At 40.5% G+C, this 19,243-nt stretch overlaps 1 protein-coding gene across 1 annotated transcript in view; it reads right to left on the bottom strand.

Annotated features, from left to right (window-relative positions):
- The window catches only part of LDLRAD4 (low density lipoprotein receptor class A domain containing 4), a 285,812-nt gene extending 270,369 nt beyond the window's left edge, over nt 1-15,443 (bottom strand). Inside the window, exon 1 of the mRNA XM_075744505.1 lies at nt 15,330-15,443. The gene's annotated coding sequence lies outside the window, so the exon portion shown is untranslated. The remainder of the gene's footprint in view (nt 1-15,329) is intronic.
- Between the last annotated feature and the right edge of the window lie 3,800 nt (nt 15,444-19,243).

The following is a 19,243-nucleotide window of genomic DNA, read 5'->3' as shown; positions in this document are numbered from 1 at the left end:
TTATTAGTACCTTTCAATTATATGGGATATTGTATTTGTACTATTTTAGATAGCCTGTAAAAGGTAAGATGAAAAACATGAAAACATCTGTAACTTTTTTAAATTTAACATTAACAGACAAAACCAACATTTTCAGACAAGTATCATAACCAATAACTGCTCAACAATTATTCTTAATAAACAATGTAAAAATAGTCACGGTCAGCTCTTTGCGGGACCATTTGACACTACAAAGGGAATATAATGTTCACAGTATAGGCACAAAAACAGTGCAGAGGAGATTGCACAATGATACTCATGCCACTTTAATCAAACTCTAATTAATCCGATGGTTTTACATTCTGACATAGTTTTGGTGAAAACAGACAGACCTAATTACAACATGACTTGTTTATCCAGCAGCATGCAAGGTTTTGACTGTAAAGTGATGTTCACAAAACAAACACACCCTGTAGCACGTAATTTACTTTGATATGAAAAAACTTGAACAAAAACAATTACGCTGTGTCAGCAATCAGACAGCTAAACAGAAATTAAAAAAGTGGCTAATTGCTTCACCAGACCTAAACAGCAAGTACTTTAAAATAAAGTGAGTGTTTTTGTGTCATCTACCATTTCTAGTGGGTCAGACTTTGATGTGGTAACTCACTATAGGTTTTTCCACTACTCAAGTTAAGACATTGTGTCCATCCTTAATTGTGTATTCAAGGTCTAGCCCGTTGAGCACTGCTGAAATAAGCCTGTTGCCTCTTACAACCTTCAAGTCTATCACACATTCGAGCTCACAGAAGAAACTTTCAAGACCAAAGTCAAAGACACTCTTCTTTTTCACTTATTTTCTAAGCCTTTTTCTTTAAGTAGCATAAAGATTATAACACAAAATAGTGCCAAACAGAAACCACTTGGAATCAAGCATAAAGACTTTCCAAAGTCAAATGTTTGTGTATGTCCTTCCCCCCCCCCTCTATTTTGAATATCCAAAGACAAGGACTTAAAACTCTTATCACCGTGAGACCCAATCAACAGCATTCCATAAATTACCCCAGGAAGATGTACCATCATCCTACATCCACTTTTTGAGAAGACAGTCAAATATTATGTTAATTACTTCAGCAGAAGTCAAGCATGTAATCTTCTTTTGTAACACAGCGCTTTTGCATAACTGGACAGGAACATTTATTGACAGGAAAATCATATACGCATCAACACATATGAAGTGCTGGAAGAAGGAAAACACTTGGCTAATGGGAAGAAGAATTGACATAGCCAGTACAATGCTCTTCAGAAGCAAAACCTCATGGGGTTTATTATTAGCCTCAATTCAAAGTGAACAAAACATAAAGTGGGTTCAAAATTATTAGGTTTCTGTATAAGTCTTCTTCCATTTGTAGCAATCATTAAATTAACTACATAGGATTAGCAGCAAGTACGCAAAACTGGAAAATCAGCAATAAAAGGTACAAAAAAAAAATAATTAGGATCTCGCACAGTATCTGTACATGTAAGAAATGAAGAAAAGATTAATATTGCTAACTATCAAGTCAGACAAACCATATGCCATAGCTGAGATCAATCAGGAAGATATCCCTTCTATATCATAATATAGACTCTTACACGGTGAAACAAATATGAAGAGAAATGAAGGAACAGAACAAAATGAAGCAGCAGAACAACAGTTTTAGTAATCTCCCTTACCAAGTTCCAAATTTCCAGCAGAAATGCAAAGAAAGTAAGGGAACTTAAAAAAAAAAAAAAAAAAAAAAAACCAAACCCAAAACGAATAAATGTAACTAAATAATACAAAGCAAAGCTTTGTCAGAAATACTCCTGGGGATCTGTTTTCCATCAGAAAATCCAATGCATCAAACCAGAAATATTTCTTGTAAAGTATCCCTTTGATGACATTAATCATCAAATAAAAACTGGAAGAGGTATTTTATAAGACAGAAATTTTACAGTATTTCATAACATTATGACTTTTCATTCTAAATTATTTTTTCTTTCATTTTGCATGGTATCATACAAGACTACAGAAGAACACATTGATGCAATGTGAATGTAATTTTTGCGGAAAAGTGCAAAGATGTTTTTTTCATTCCTTTTTAAAACAACTGAGTTTCGATACAGTAAACTTTCCAGCAAGATTTAAAATCCCTTTCTCACCAAAAGCTTACTCAGTGTTACACCGACCCATCAGAGAGTTACCTCTGAGAGGACTTCTATGTTTTTGCAAGGTGATGTGGAAATGATTCTTTGATTGTGTTTTATTTAACAATTGACAGTAGCCCTGGGGCAAAAATAATACAAATAAAAATACATACGTTCATATCAGTGAAGAACTGTCAGCTGTTTCCCTTCCCAGAAAGTAAACTGCAAGATTCTTTATTAATTACGTAGCCATCACTTAAAAGAGAACATCTCAAGGAAATAAAAGTGTCGATTACTTTAAACACATGCAACAGCTTCCAGCTAGTCATGAGATGGTAAATCCCTCCTAGCTGCAACAAGAGTTCAGGTCAACTTTGCCCCTTTTTTTAGTGCTTACTCAGAATCTTTAGAATTAAAGTTGTCTTTTTTCATACCTTGTTTTCTTCCACTTAACCTTTACTGCACTTCTGCCCAAACGCAAGCAATTCAAAACATATGGGAAAAAAAAAATCAAGTTTCAAAAATTAAGATCTAAATAACAAATTTCTAGATTCAAGAGTATTTCTTCAGAAAAGCCTTAGTTCTGTTACTGCACGCTGGACTAGATGAACTCCAGAAGGTCCCTTCTGACCTGAATTATTCTACAATTCTCTTTGTATCATTAGAAGGTGAAGCAAAAGTGAGTACAGTTCACCTCTTCAATCTCTGTTTTGCCTGGACAACTCCACACTCCTACATGGAATTACCCTGATGTTACTTTCACCTACTTTTTCAGCTTAGAGCTGCTACTATGGCCACACAAAAAAAAAAGTTTTACACCTGTAAGAAGAGAGGCCTCTAGTGTACAGTCAAGAAACAAATTTTTTTCTGTGCCTTAAGATCCATTTCTCAGCCTTATTTAGGACCTGCATAGACTACTATATTCTTCCTGAGGTTCACTACATATTTTTATCCATGTCCACTAATTTTTAAACAATGACTGTCAGGTAAAATGTACCAAACTCAGCAGATAGCACTATGTTGGCCCCAATCATACAAACAGCTGTATTCAGAAAAAGCTGCGATGGTCTCTCAATTCCCACTGAAATCAATGTGATGCTGCATGTAAACTCCCTTGCGAGATATGAATGAAGATTTACTGATGGACCTGACTGTACAGTAGTTTGTGTGAATACACATATGCATTTTTCCACATTAAATCCACCAGATTGCCTCAACAGATTAACAGAACTAACAATGACATAAAACATTCATCTAGATTTGTATTTCTCCTGTTGTTTTGCCCCCTTCTCAATTCAACTCTGTCTCACAGACAGATTAGAAATCAGATCAGCCTAGAATTTGCAACTATGACTTAGCCTCTTTGGACTAAAAAGAAACGGCAGATAGAGCAGCTGGGAAAAAAAATATCAAAGACAGTTAGTCCCAATGTGTTCTATTTTACCACAGTAAGAATGAACAGTATCTGAAGTTTACAGGGCTTCTCTTCCCACAGTACATTTCTACCACAATTCCCGGAGCTCTGACAGGGCCATCTGAGAATACAAATATCTAGAACGTGGATGTTGAAGACTGTGAACCCTTTAATCTTGAATAAACATTTCCATTAAAGCCACCAAGTGAAATAATCACCCTGTTTATTCTACGTAGCTGGGTAAAATGTTTACTGTGACAATTCCAGCTCTGACTGCTGCAGGAGGAAATCCTCACACAGCTCCGTGTGCTAAAATAATACCCTAAAGTAGCAGCAGCATGATTGGATTTCTCTATGCATCTAAGGTCACCCAGGTCTGGTGTCTAGTCTGCTGATCCCTCCGCCACCCAGACACCTGCACTGCATGGGCTCCCAGCACAGGAAGGCTGGAGCGACCTCCTAACAATGTGCTCACTCGGAATTTGGGAGTGCAACATCCTGAAGTAGATAAATAGATCAAACCCGTCAAGCCACAAACTTCCTGACATTCTCCAGAATGGGGAGGTTGGTTGTTGGTTTTTTTTTTTTCCAGAGCACGGAGGTTTTGGTATTAATTTGAACAGGCAGGAAAGCTGGAGTCTGCTACGCAGAAACATCTAGTCAAATAAATACGTCATTAAGCTAACTAGCTACAGGATTGTCTAGCAGATGGATGACATCTTGGTTGCTAGTGGAACACTTTTCTATAGCCTTGTTTGAGGCAGACACATATGGCTCTCCCAAGCATTGATGCAAGCTCCCAGATGGACTAGATCATTGCTGACACCTTATTATAAACCCTAGAGATGAAAGAAGGGAGCACAATTTTTGAATCACAACACAGGACTCTGAAATATTCAGATTTCCTAAAAATCAAGTTTACAACAGAATATCTTAACTTCTTTCTATTGAAAGAAGCTCTTTCTAACCAGGAACAGAAAAGAGGGGAATATGCTGCATCAAGGATGATTAGAAGAGCCTTGAGGAAACTTAAAGACCGGAAGATCCCTAATGTAAATGTATGTTATAACTTCATACATGGAGTTATAACTATTATAGCTCTGAGGATGCAAAAAATTATCTGCTGTGCAGCTGTTACTGACACCAAAGAGCTTCCATCTGGAATTTCTTGATTGGGGTGGAATGGGAGAGCAGAGGAAGCCATTTAGACATTACAGATGTATGACGTCTCTGAAATGCCTGTACACAAAAGGACTACAAAAAAAAAAAAAAAAAAAAAAAAAGAGAAGTCTAGCTACAGGAGCAAAAGGAAAACTAGCAGAAATATGTGGGAGCGAACAGAACCAGCTGCGTACAGCATTTTTTTTTTGTAGGTGTCAGGGACACCTGAGAACATCTCAAATACAGAAGGGGACTATGGCATATTTTACACATCATGGTCAGAAACAGGAAAAAATATTCTTTTGACATTTTTACACTGTGAAAAGAGACTATCCTTAGCATCCAGTAAGAATTTTACTCTTCTCCTTCACCCAAACGTAAGACTCAAGATATCAGAAAGATGACTTATTATAGACTTTCTCTCGTCTCTAATATCTGCTATACCACGTAAACCAAGAAAGTTAGATCTTTGAGACTATAATAACTCTGTGACAAAACTTTTCAGTTTCAAAAACAAATCAACTCACTGACCCTGGGAATATGTTAGGAATTCTGTACACTCTGAGTTGGGGAGATGCTTAAGCTGGTAAAATTTACCTGCCTCTACTGCAGTGGCCATAAACTTAACAAGTATGGAAACATCTTGGAAGCGCCAGCTACGTGTACAACTGCTAATATATCATAACTCATTTTTCTCTTCATTTTCTAAAGGGACAATTGTGCTTTCAGTATCTTCAACCATACAATAATTTCAATGTATGGAAATCAGAGTTGCTCCCAAGTTTTCATTCACAGCTTTTAATGCTGCTTTTATTTTCTTGACCAACTGAAAGTTCAGAAAGTTTTTGTTATAGGGAGAATACTTGAATCACCTTAGAAAATAGAATGTTTTTATCAATAAAGAGAAAAGGGTATCCTTTTCCTCTTTAAAGAAACAATACAATCCCTACCTCCATCACATCATAGACCTCAACAGGAATGTCCAGGAGAAGTTTCAGTTTTGTAAGGCTCACTTACAAAAGGGCATAGGTAGAACAGAATTTCCAGCTACGTACACTGCGTCTGCAACTACTTCAACTGGACAGATCCTCTTCTCTGCAATACAACTGTTTCTCTGGGCGGCAAGTTCAGCTGAACAAAAACAGAAAAAAGATTACAATTATCTCCCTCCTTTCTCAGAACCCTGAAGAATATATGTTTCACTGTTCTTTTTAACCTGTTAGAATAGAAAAGCTTCAAGGTATTCTTTCATTTATGTAAGTCTTCCTATGCAAGACACAGGGGAGTGCAACTTGCAAAACTCTGTGGTCAGGGATGACACGACAAAGGGTAAACTAAAGCATTTAGGCAACAGAGGCTTTGGTTCTCCTGAGGTACTCCTTCAGATCAACTCCAGATTGAAAAGAAAGGGAAGAGAGATATTACTTGGCATCCATGAAAACATAATGAAATGCAGCTCAGAACTAGCCAGCTTCTGGGTTGCAAGGTATTTTCCAATATTATGAATTTGTCTCAAAGCAGACAAACCCCCAAAATCTCCTCATTTCCTACCAAATGAAGGCTTCAGTTTTATAACTGTCAAACAGAACGGATTTTTTTCTTAGTTTTACTCTTTAAAGGACTGCCAGTTTCAACATGTTGATACAGAGGATCACTGGAACTCCACAGATCTGAGGTGGGTCCACTGGGATTTTTTTCAGTCCTTGACTTTGCAGCAGATTTCTCATGCAGGCTGTCCAAGGAAACTGCATGTTCCCAGAAACACAGTGTCCCTGGTCACAAAGTGGGATCCTTGGCAGTTGAGCTCCATGCTGAGGACCCCGAAAACACCAGGCCTCTGGCCAAAACACCATTCACCAGGAATCAAAGAGAGGTTGCGTCTTAATTTGATTTCAGTGAAAGTCTGTCAAATCTAAAATATTTGCAATGAAACATCCCACGTTCAATGAACTGCCATTTTCTGACTAAATTACATTCTCTTCAAAGTTTGCAATTAGCTCCATCTAAGATGCCTCTTAATAGCAGCAGCATCATGAAAACTGATCAATAACAGGCGACACAGAGGGAAGTTGAGATAAATCAAGTACAGTATAAAAGTTAAAGCATGGTAAACATCTATGTCAAGAAGCTCTCATTCATACACAGATGGTTTTAGATCACTGTAATTTAACTTAGGTTCTGAATGATGTTCTCCTTCAGATGTAAAATGACCTCTGATTGATTCAAGCTGAATATATAAGGCTGTTCTATATTCAACACAGCATTCACACACAAGTTTAACATACTTTAACATATACAGCTTGACTCGACACTTCAAGTGATTTGCTTTGGTGTCTCCATGTAGACATGATTAAAGGCTTTTATCTCCAACCTCTAACAATACCCAGGGGAAAACAGGGAATGGGAAAAGCAGACTCTGTTGCTGGTTGCATATTCAACTGAAGAGAGAATTCGTCGTTTCAAAAGACACTTTCAGAATATCTTACACATCTAACTCCCACTCTACAACCCATTTTCCCCTCTACATTTCTTTTAATTCCTCTTGGTTTGCTATTTTTTTTTGTAATTTCAAACAGAATTTAAAAGAATCATGAACCAAATGCTTCTTAACTCATTACTGTGCATTATCAGCACTAATAGGCATCAGCACTGCGATATTTCTTTCTTCAAATTTACCTACTTGCCCAGCCACCACTTATGAAAAAAGAGACCAATCTACACAGATTATTGGAGCTTTCTGCTGTAGAAACTTATGTTATTCCAGTCATTTTCATCAAAAGGCTGTAAAGATCATTAGAACAGAACAGTGACTTTTACCTACAGCTGTTAGAATCCTCATCTCTGTACCCACTGCAGGTGACTTCCTCCTGCAACCGAAGAGATGTTTATCTCCATAATCCTTGGTACATTAAAACCTACATTAAAAAGTGATACCACCGTTGTTATCAATCTAATAAGGCACTGTAAGAATAAAGATATTTGTAAAACGCTTTGATGAGAAAGCTTTGCCATAAGGTGCTAAGTAGAACAGGTCAGATAAAGCACACATTTGACAAACATTGGCAGTATTTCTGTTCATCAACAGATGGTAGCTTTTAAAAAAAAATTTATTACTATAAGCTATGTGAAAGTAGGCACCAAACAGTACCTGTATTCAACATTATGCAAGCTGCTTTGATTGGATAGATAGATCACGTGTTAGGCTTCCCAATTAAGTAAGGATAACTCATAATTTAAGATATTTGAAGTGAAAATTGGGTACTTGCAAAAAATTAATCTCAAATGTGTTGTTTCTAAAAACCTGCTAGGAAAGGTTATTAAAACAGAAGAGGAATGTGAAAGGGTCACAAACACAGAAAGCATCCATGTTGGCGATATTCATAGAACCCCCTTCCTCTCCACTTCCACTACTCAAGTTTGGTGAGGAACCCTAGTCAGCACAAACCTTTTGTAAAACAAAACATCTACACATGAACTGCACTGGCCAACAGAGCCTATTAGTCAGCCCAAGTCTAGCTTTTAGATGACCAGGTACAATGTAAGTTAGGAGTACTGTATCTTATCTGCACGTATTTTTACAAACATTTGATTTAATTTTGCTTAACACCAGTTAAGCAAAACCTAGAAAACCAGTCATCAAGGTGAAATTATAAGAGAAGAACACACACCAATTTGGTATTTCACAGAAGGCGCCAGTTCAACAGCTATGGAGATCAAGTTAGGTTATTCAGGTTCCTCACATCTTCTCTCCCACACCTTCTGCTATGCTCCTCAACTCTGAACAACAGGGCAGAAGCCAGGAAACTCACTTTTGTCTTACAGAAATCCCAAGCAAACCATGGCAAACCTCCAGCTGAAATTCTATATAATACAGGCCAAAATCCGCTCAGTGAATTAGCATTGCTTGACTCCATAACTAATGGTTAAGCAAAAGCAGAAAATGAAGCAATACCATTTACACCCAACAGTTTAAGAAACACTGCTACATTTAGGCAATTACATATAGTACATCCCTCCTAGATATAGGACTAACGAATTCATATTAATTCTTGCTTCATGTGTCATTAACACCTAATGGAATGTTTAAAGGTGTTTACAAGTCCAAAGTAATAATGGATCACTCCTAATTAACACACAGTAAAAATTTCATGAAAGTCTCAGTGGAAGAAGAAGGTTGTTAAAGAGATTGCTTCGTATCTCAGTCACAGACTGCCCCCTCCTTTCCCTCTATGAAATGGAGAGCAAGTAAGTTACAGGTGTGAGAAACCAAAATAATAGGCTCAGCTACACAATATTAAGAGGTAATTAAAAAAAAGAATCACATGTTTTCCTTCTAATAATCTTTGAAATCAAGAAGAGTGGAAGTTGTGTTTAGAAAAGAATACTGTTTGAAGGTGCTTGCAAGTACCGGAAGCTGAAAATTAAAGACAAAGCACAGTATTCTCTCAGAATTCTCTGGAGATTCTAGATTTTACCTTATTAAGCTTTAACATTTGTTCTAACAGAAACTCTAGCAGAATTTTGTACTGTCCTCTAAAATCAGGACTTAAATATTCAGTGGTCAAAGATTATGATACAATCATTCAAACCTCAAGATATTTATCATACAAATATTCAAAAAATCATATCTTCCCTAAAAGCCAGTACATCTTTTACAAACAATTTCAGAACATAGGAAACAAAATTAAATACTGAATACAAAAAGAATGGAAATCTCCAAATTCATCTTTTACAGGCAAGAGCAAGTTTAATATTGTGACTACATTTTTTCAGAAGCAGATTTATTATCAGTTTTCAACAAAAAGGGTACCAGGGTGTTTAGCATGGAAAAAAATCAAGAGCACTAGGAGATGGAAACACGATAAAATTCCTATAGACACTTCATCAACCCACTCCATTCTCATGCGCAGCATTTGAGCAGCGTATCTTTGCTTGGAGATATTGTCCTGCCTTTTCAAACTAATCCTAAATACATGCTAGTGTAAAAAACACGGGTACAATGTCCACCACTCTCACCACTTGTTCTCCCTGTCCTACAGACAGCTAGGAGTCAGTGTCAAGACAGACAAAATTTTGTGAAGATCCCCATACAACTGTCAAAACACACTTGTCCTTTTTTTCCACTAGAACCAGCAGTAAAGTCCAGTAACTTTAATATTTCCATTTATCATCTCATTTTAGTGAAACCAAACAAAACCAAATAGAAGCATCTGGATTACAATTTAGTCCTACCCAAAAGTACGCATCAAGTAGGTGCCACTATTCTAGTGAGTAGAATTCCTCCTAAGAGGAATAGTTCTCCAAAACTGTGAAATACGCAACTGAAACTTATACTGAAAAGCAAGTAACAAGCACACATATTTCTGAATTCAGCCATGTGCAAAAAACTCCTATCAGAATGATTCTGGATAAAAAAAAATATTTTCAGTCATGCCTACCAACCAAATGTCTATTTATAAATTTGTCTATATAGGACTAATGCTTTTTTGGCTGGGTAGGGAAGAGACTAAAGCCTGGGAAAAATGCTGAAAATGTTCGTGCTTTAAATGTCTGAAACAACGTTCAGTTCAGAATATAACTATGCTTGCTTAATCAGTTTCAACCTTTAAGATGAAACATTTGATCCAACACAAAACAATATACTCTGTTTCTCATGGTGCTCTAACAGAAAAATGCCTCAGCTTGGTGTATTTCTGATTTTTTAACAGTTATCTAGCCATCAGAGAGTCTATTACACCTGCAATTCTACCTAACATGTAGCAAAACGCAAGCACAGTGGCATCAGGCAGAGCCACACACCACAGGTTTACGGTGAGCATAAGTGTTCTAGCAGCAGTAGTTTATTTATCCCTGCCATGTAACTTTAACAGCCTTTCTGTGTTGACACTGGCAATCACTGATTTCCATTGTCCCCTAAATTGTCTAACAACATTTCCAAATGCTTTTCAGTTTTAGCAGATAATAAAACATAAAATCGCTATCATTTCCTATCCGCTTTTGGCACTCTCCTCAAAAACTAACCCCCCTAACTCACAAATTGCTTTCATAATAAAACTGTATTTCTATGAGAACACAGCCACCTCAATTTGGAGCACTCAGACTCCTACACCCAATGAGTTTTCAAAATCCAGCGGTAAGGATCTCTGATCAGTTTCTCTGCAAAACGCAGACATTAAAAATAAATTACGGGTGCGGATGTGTTGCCTTCCCAGCCCTCTCCCCACCGCACGCACTTCCACCCCCAGCTTCTTTGCTGGTTTTCATGCAGATTTGTGCCAGACATTCGGCATCCTCATTAAGTGGTGTCTGGCAACCTGCCTAAGTTTTAGTGGGTTCTGGGAATGCCAATATATTAACCAGAGGACTTTCTGCATACCCTAGAGAGATTTTATTCTAGAAGAGTCAACCATTTGGCACAAAGAAAACTTACTTCAAATCTAGGAAAGCTCTCCATTGGCAGTAAGAGAAATTGCATTTAGATTCTTCTTAATTTCTGTCTCCTATCTGAAAGAAAAGTTTGATGTAAAGCAAGATCACCCAAACACAGTTTAAAAGGTCAGAGTGCTGTCTGTAGTAGAATTTTAGAGAAAAGAAAGGCAGATGTGAACACCACAGACACAGCACATCATCAAGAAAATTATTCATTTTCATTCCCTTGTCCCTTGTGACCAAAATAATCTTAATCAGGAAGATTAAATTTATCCATTATTATGCTGAGTGATAATGAATGGTGACATGGGTACTTGCAAATTTCCATTGCTTAACTAAACAATAATAAAAAGTGTTTAGTAAAATCCATCTGCATTTAGCATATTCCAAATATGCTAACTCAAGACATAGGCTCCTGAAATGCATATATTAAATAAATCTGGATGATGAATACAGAGACATTTTGCCAGCATGAAATACAGAACACACTATAATGTTGTGATCACTCTTATTCACCTGCGAGCGTTCTTTCTACTGCAGTCCCCTTACAGTTACTATTATTCAAGTGACAGTCAGAAGTAAGCAAATAAAACTCCTCTCTAAAAGAAAGAACTGAAATTTCTCTTTCAAATACAAGGTTCAGAAGAACACAATGGAAAAAAGCATCAATAGTTTTCGTTCACTGGAATATTCTGCCTGTGCAACGCACAGAAAAGTTAAAGTACACTGGACAACTGTGTCATTATTTAGTTCTGAGACCATTTCTGCAGACTTCTATACCTAAAGAATCCCATTCATTTCAAGAAGTTATTCAGGTAATCTGCTATCATTTGAAGACCACTATCCATTATTATTGCAAATTACTTCATTTACTCAAATTCATCACTTTGGTTTGCGCAAAAAATTGCTGACAACTTCCCGACAGCAGCTCCAAAATGTCGCGATCCCTTTATAATGACTAATTAGCACCAAAGATTTAGCAAGAATCAATTAAAATAAATTCTATTTAAATGTTTTAGTGTACATATTAGAAGTCTGGCAAAAATAAGATTATGTTTGGTGGGAAAGAAGTTTTTAGCTATCTAGGCTGCCTTTGCTTAGATTTCAACCTTCTAGGCAAGACGGCTATTCTTAAAAATAGCTGTCAACTGAGAAAAGAAAATGTGTATGTATGAATCATTTCACTACAGGGTTGGATCCCCAGCAAGTGATGCACCACTGTTCTGGCATCAGTGCCTTTAACGAGCAGCTGATACTAGCTTGGTGCCATTGAAGAATTTCACGGTTACCACAGAACCAATCTGCAGAAAAATCCATCTCTCAACTCCTAGAAGTATTTGTATTCCATACCTGGCAATTCACTTGCAAGGAACTGTTTTAAACTATTAGAAACCAGACAGAAAAAGACTCTTCCAAGACCACTCACAACTTAAACACAACAATGATGCCTGCTGATGCAAGAGCTGTTGGGCAGACACATACTTTTTCACGCTTCATTTCGCTTATAGATTATATCAAGTTAAACTACTTTTAAGATACCTCTCTATTATTTCAATAATCATTTACTCCTTTCTGGCACATCATATCCTGAAAGCGTTCCCAATTATTTTAGACAGCGTCACTGAAATGCAACTAGTTCTTGGTGGAAAGGCAGCAGCCACTAGACAGAGTATTGCAGGGCAGCTATGAAAAAGAGAATTAAACTTTGGTCAAGAAAATCAGAGAGAAAACTTCTCTCCCCCAGCATCTCCCACCTCCCAGAAGACATGGTACCTTCAGTGCACAAACAACTCACAACAACTCATCTTTTCAAGTCTTGCCTTAAATGTCCTATGCAGAGAAAACAGCATTTTATCTACTTAAAAATAACAAAGGGATAGGTTAGTTCTAAATTCTTAGGTTAAGCTACTGTTCAATAGTTTTAGTCTTACCAAACTTAACACAACTGTGCCTCCATCCTGAATCCCCATTTCTTTCTACTTCCACGAGTTTTCTTGTACCAAGTCTAAGATGCTGAAGACTGAACTCAAACTTCATCAGTCAAACGCTGCCTAGTGCCTGTAATGTTTCAATTAACATAAACTAATGGTCTGAAATACACTGTCTCACATTATTAACTCATTCTGCGTTACACATTTATCATCATTTAGGCCCACACAGGCATCTGAATTTACTTGAGAATACTGATATGCCTTAGGTGTACACAACAATGATCTTCACGTACATAGGAGTCAGAATTAAATATGCTACTATAAACACAAAATACATAAAAAGATATATTTTTACTTCTATATGTAACTGCATATAGTTGACACGTTCCAATGTAAGTTCTCTTCATGCTGGTTGCTTTATGTATCATAGTAACTTAATACCTGGTGCTCAAACACCAGTATAGATATAGATGTTCAGAATACCACCACTATTTCAGCTATCATGGACAAGGAAATGTTGATTAGACTGCTTCCCCTTTTATTTACAGCCACGAAGCCATAATATTTATATTCTCATTAGTAGAACCATACACATGTGCACCACACGCACAGTTATTCAACTCCACTCAACAGTGCATCATATGTTATTTAAACAACTCTGGATGGCTGCAAAGAGTAGATTTCTTAAAACATTACCCTAGAAATGAAATTGGAAGGAAGGATAAAAGTTTGGTCTAACCAACAATACTCGGGGGTTGGAGGATGAAAACCAAAAGACACTTTCCAGAAAGGAACATTACCGTATTATGCAGCATCTATGTTCTTACCTCATCTATGCCTACCAGTAATTGCCCCCTGAGTTTTCTTACCGGCAAAAACTCTCTCCCTTTTTGGCTAGCCTCAGATGTACGATGCTGCATACAATTCACTCTTCACGTTACGTGGCGCACCTTTCCAGTCTACAAATGTTTTAATGTGAGAGTTTTCTGTTTGTGAGAACAAACCTCTAAAGAGCTTTCCTTCCTGACAAGAAGATGCCTACAGCTTAGATCAATAAACTCTTATAACACCAAACACTATTTCTAATGCCATATAAAATTATTCACCAGGTTTCTGTTCTCTTGCATAACCATCACTAGCTACTCAGAAAAGGTTCTGAACAATAAAGAAAAAAGTCCCACTAAAACCTTTATCGTTCTAGGTATTCATTTAAGATCTAAGAAAAAAAAACCCCAAAACTTACTTTTGCACTTCGCCTGTTTCCTGTTTATCAACTTAAACCTACACACAACAGTGCATCTGTCTCTTCAGCAAGTATCAAATCACAACCTATGCATAAATACCTACCCACCTACATGATGGAAAACCTGGCACACCATTCAGAAATTTGGGATGCACATATTAAATACAAACGATGCAAGCAGGCTTCTGATACAGATTGACAAGCTAAATTTCTGCTAATAAACTTCTTAAAAAAAAAAAAAAAAGCGTCACTTCATTAAATATAGGTCACTTGTGCGTGCGCCCGGCAGCCACACTGCTGCTTCTCCTTCCCGTAAAAGTTGCCTGCTTGGACCCGGGCGCACTCCGCCGCACAGACACCCCCGTGAGGGTCTCCCCCGTGAGGGTCTCCCCCGCGGGGCTGGGCAGGACACCGTCACGGGGCTGTTCTGCCAGCATCGCCCCCCCCGAGCTGTACTACATCAATCCTGAGGCGAGGGGAGCGTCCAGACGGGGCTGGAAGTATTTACTTCGGAGCAGCCGGAGAGGACGTGCCGCACGCTCCGTGCTCCCCAGCGCCCTGCCCGCCGCGGCGGCTCCCCGGCCCCGCTCGCCGCCTCCTCCCCTGCGGACCCCTGGGGGTCTCCCCTCCGCGCCGCCGGGGCTCCCCGACGGCCAGGCAGCCCCCCCCCGCTAACGGCGCTACCTGTCACCGCTGCCCCTGGCGCCGGCCAACGGCCGCCCGACACCCCCTCAGGCAACACCTCCCGCACCCGCCGGGGCACCTGGGGGGCAGGTGGGGGCCGGGCGCGGAGGGACCCGCTCAGCCCGGCCCCAGCAGCGGCTCCGGGGGACCGGGGGCAGCCCCCGCCGCGGGAGGGAGAGCAGTCGCCGCCGCCTCGTCCCTCGCACGCTCCCAGACCTTCAACTCGGGCCTCCCCGCACTTTCCCCGGCACTTTCCGCCGCGACGTCCCCCGTCCGCTCCCGGCCCCGCCGCGGCGGGCAGCCGGCCGCACGCACTCACCTCCCCCCGGCCCCCGCCGCTCGCCCCCGCGCCGGGCTGGCCTCCTCCGGAGCGGACGGGGCGCCTCGCCGCCTCCCCCTGCCTGTCTCGGGCAGCCTCTCTCGCTGCGCTGAGGCTGTGCCTGCCTCCAACTCATCCCCAGCCTCTCTCCTCCTCCTCCTCCTCCCCCCCCCCCGCCCTGCCCGCTCCGCTGGCTGCCGCCTGTCTGCAGCGAGTCTGGCTCTGGCGGACGGGCGCGGGGGCCGCCGGCGGGGGGTGGGGGGAGGGAGCGGGGGGAGGGGCGGCGGCGCTCCCTCCCCTCCCCTCCGCGCTCCTGCCCGGCCCCGCAGCCCACACTGACACCTGCCGGGCGGATGTGCGCGGCCGCGGCGGGGCCGGCACCGGGACTCCGCCAGCGAGGGCCGGGGGTTGGGGGGGGGGGGGGGGGCAAGCGCCCGAAATTGTGGCGGGGCGTCTCCTTTGAGGAGCTGCTGCCGCTTCTGTGGGAAAGGCCCGCTCCTCCCGTGCTGCTGCTGCGCCGGTTCGCAGCCAGGCCCTGGGGCTGAAGGTCGGGGCACAGGTTGAGGTGAACTTGCGGCGAGGAGGCAGCCCCCGGAGCCGCCCCTGGGGCCCGCCCGAGCCCCGCCGCTAGGCCCGGAGACGGCTCCTGCCATCGCACCTCGGTGAGGGACCGCATCGGGGGGGGGGCGGTGGCAAAAAAGTACACTCTGCCCCATGCAGAATGAGAAATTTTTTAACATTTCAAAAAATGTTGCAAGACAGGAAAACCCAGTTCTGGTCGTGGCCCAGCAGGCATGAACCCAAGGCAGGCTGCTGCCCTGCCTGTGTTCGCTTGCAGACACTGTCCATTTCAGATTCAGTAACGTAGTCCCGTCTAAAGCTATCAAGCTTTCCCTTGCCCTCCCCCTCTCTTTCTGAATATCTGATCATCAAGTAAAACAGCCACCTTAATCTCAGCTGTACCTAAGCCACTTAGGAACAAGTATAACAACTGAAGCTGTGATTATATTCATAAATATTTCTACACTTAAATACAGTTATGCACACCATTCTCACAGGAAAAAAAAAATTAAATCCCTATTTCTGTTAATTCAGATCATCAGCTGCAGTCCACATTCCCATCCATGATGCACTCTAAAGACTTTTCCCTTGCCAGTTGTACCTGTTGACCCTAAGAATGAATAGAAGAAATAACAGGGAGTAGGTAACGTCATGAATTGTAAAGGTTGCTACCTTTAGGCATGCGTGCTTTCAACTTAAATGTGCTTTTTAAGTATAGTTGGTTTCCCTTCATGCTTCACCTCATTGCAAACTGGAAGGAAGATGCAAGAGCCAGGAATCTGCCAAGCCAGAATTCGGAGTACCAAGGTATGAAGATGGTGGAAGTGAGGGCCTTCAGTTTGTGCTGCAGGTCACTGGGTGTGATGGGGAACAGGGAACCAAGTGGAATAGTTCCAAAACAGAGAAACAGTCAGATCAGCAGGGAAAGATAATTTTAGCAAACATATTTTTGGATTAAGCCAAAGAAACATCAAACAATACAGGAAAGAAGAGCTTCCAGTAATCCGGATGATATACTGGAGCTACTTGCCCTGAAAGTTGCAAAAACCATCAAAAGGTCATGGGGTTAATAATCACCATAATCAACTATTCATAATCCACAAATTGGTATTTATAATTTATTTATAATTGAATTGGGAGAACGTTGATTTCAAGTTTGCTCTATAGTTAGCCATCAAGAGTCAAGCGCTCCATTTCCAAGAGTGCCCCAGTAATCTGTATGTGCTTCCTAACAAATGAGTGTGACATGCTTCAGCTGTGCTCCCTTCAACAGCTTCTCAAGGAAAATGAGGAGTCATTCACTGCCATCAGAGATTCTTGCCACGTGCAGAGGAATACCCCTAACCCATGGAAAACTTTGCAAAGCATAACAAAACCACCTGTCAAGTAACAGATTATTTCTATACTATACCTCTTGAGTGGAAAAATGTGCCTGGCAGCAATTTGGGATATTTGGGGCATGTAGGAGGAGGACAGAGTGAAAATGCATAGACTCATGGGCATGCTCAGAAAGCGCTATGTATGTATTGATCTGTGTCTGGAAAGTGAAACGCAGAGACCACTCAATACTGCTGGTACTCCTGTTCCTATCTAAGATATCCCTGGAAGATACAACTGGCAACCTACTATACTGGCACCTGCCAGAGGACAACAATTCCTCAGATATATAAATTCCTTTACCTTTTTGTCACCAAAATTACAAGTTCTGTTCAGCGTCTGGCTCCACTTAAATACATCTGAAGAATGTCAGTATTTCTGAAGCTTGAAGAGAGCCGGTCTTAAGAGGAGTGTTAACATTTATCCCCTGATAAACTTATAAATCATAGCAGATCTTGGAGCCGTGTAGAGGTTTCACTCTAAAGAGAATCCCAGAGACAGTTTGGTTATATGAAGAAACTTATCTTTAACAAAAAACCAAACCTACCAAAAAACACCTTACATCTCTTCAGTGAAAGCAATACTCACAGTATCACGATAATGGGTTTTCATATCCATGAGGCTGCACAGGCATCGTGACAGTTTGCTTCCTGGATAAATAAGAGAAAGTTCTTATAATTGATTTAAGGTATAGGCAGATCTGCGTATGATTTTCTTTTCTTTATCCTCCTCTCTAAACCTAATGATATAGATAGTATTTGGACTGTTGGGAGGGTTGTTTTTGGGGTTCTTTTACTACTGTATCATTTATAAGACAATAAAAATTGCTTCAATGTTACTAGTAGATAGCATGGCACTGTGTTCTTTGAGGCATAGCTTAACAGCCACTCACTCCTGCCATGTCCAGAACGAAGGAAACCTGGGAGACAGGTTCTCTGCTGACTCTATAATAAATACTTGGCCCAGTTGTGCTATTAGATATGGCAGGAGATACACAACCTGGTGAAGCAAGTGGTCTGAGTGTCTATATCCATCATCACTGGTAAGGCCCCTTCTCTGGGCTTGTTACACGTGCTGTCACTGCTATGACCTCTTCCTTCCCAGTCATGCAGTCCATGAGATGTGCCTCGCTGCAGGGAGGAAGCCAGTGGAGAGAGCAAGTATTTGAACAACTAGACCGAGAGGAACAAATCTGAATCCAGGGACAGAATAGCTGTTGGTTTCAGTTACTGGTGACTCATCTTGTTTCCCACCAGGAAGCCACAGATCAGTGTATTTCAAGTATTACTGATTCCTATTATCTGTTACACTGAGAGAACAAGCAGGAAGAAATTAAAACCATTCAAACTGCAGTAAGAACATAGCCAAATAACACATGGGCACTCATAATAAGCCAGTCTTACTAAACTACACATAAAAGCATGCTACAAATAAAACCACATCTAAAACTAGTTAGAAGAGTATTTGGTACAGTTTTTTACCCAACAGGTCATCCAGATTCATCTTCTAGTTGCCCACCAGGAGCAGATAAGCACTGCTCTTAATCCTAACCTGCTGCTGTTTTGCCCAAAAAAACCCCAAACAAACAACAACAAAAAAAAACCCACCTGCAACCTTACTGGCACCCTGCAGTACATAGGGACAGAAAAATCTTCAAAATGTTCACTTCCAAAAGACACTACTCAATCAAACCCTTGGGAGTTGGGTTTTGGTGGTTTGGGTTTTTATCATGGCAGACTCTAGGGGAGGGAAGACATTACAATAGAGCAAGAGGTGACAATTCTCTCTCACTAAAGCCAGGAAATTACAGTCTTTCTCTTGCATGATTCCCAAGAAGGTCATTCCTTTCAAGGGCTTCCACTCTCCTTCCTGATTAGACTAACACAGGTACGTCAGGGAAGAAAATTTCTATATTAGATGTTTTATGGAACTAATGGCAAGCAAATCTCAAAATTTTAAAAATTAGTAACATACAA

This window comes from Balearica regulorum, chromosome 2 (genome assembly GCF_011004875.1).
Source record: "Balearica regulorum gibbericeps isolate bBalReg1 chromosome 2, bBalReg1.pri, whole genome shotgun sequence".
NCBI lineage: Eukaryota > Metazoa > Chordata > Aves > Gruiformes > Gruidae > Balearica > Balearica regulorum.
This window is presented reverse-complemented; position numbering and strand designations above follow the sequence as displayed.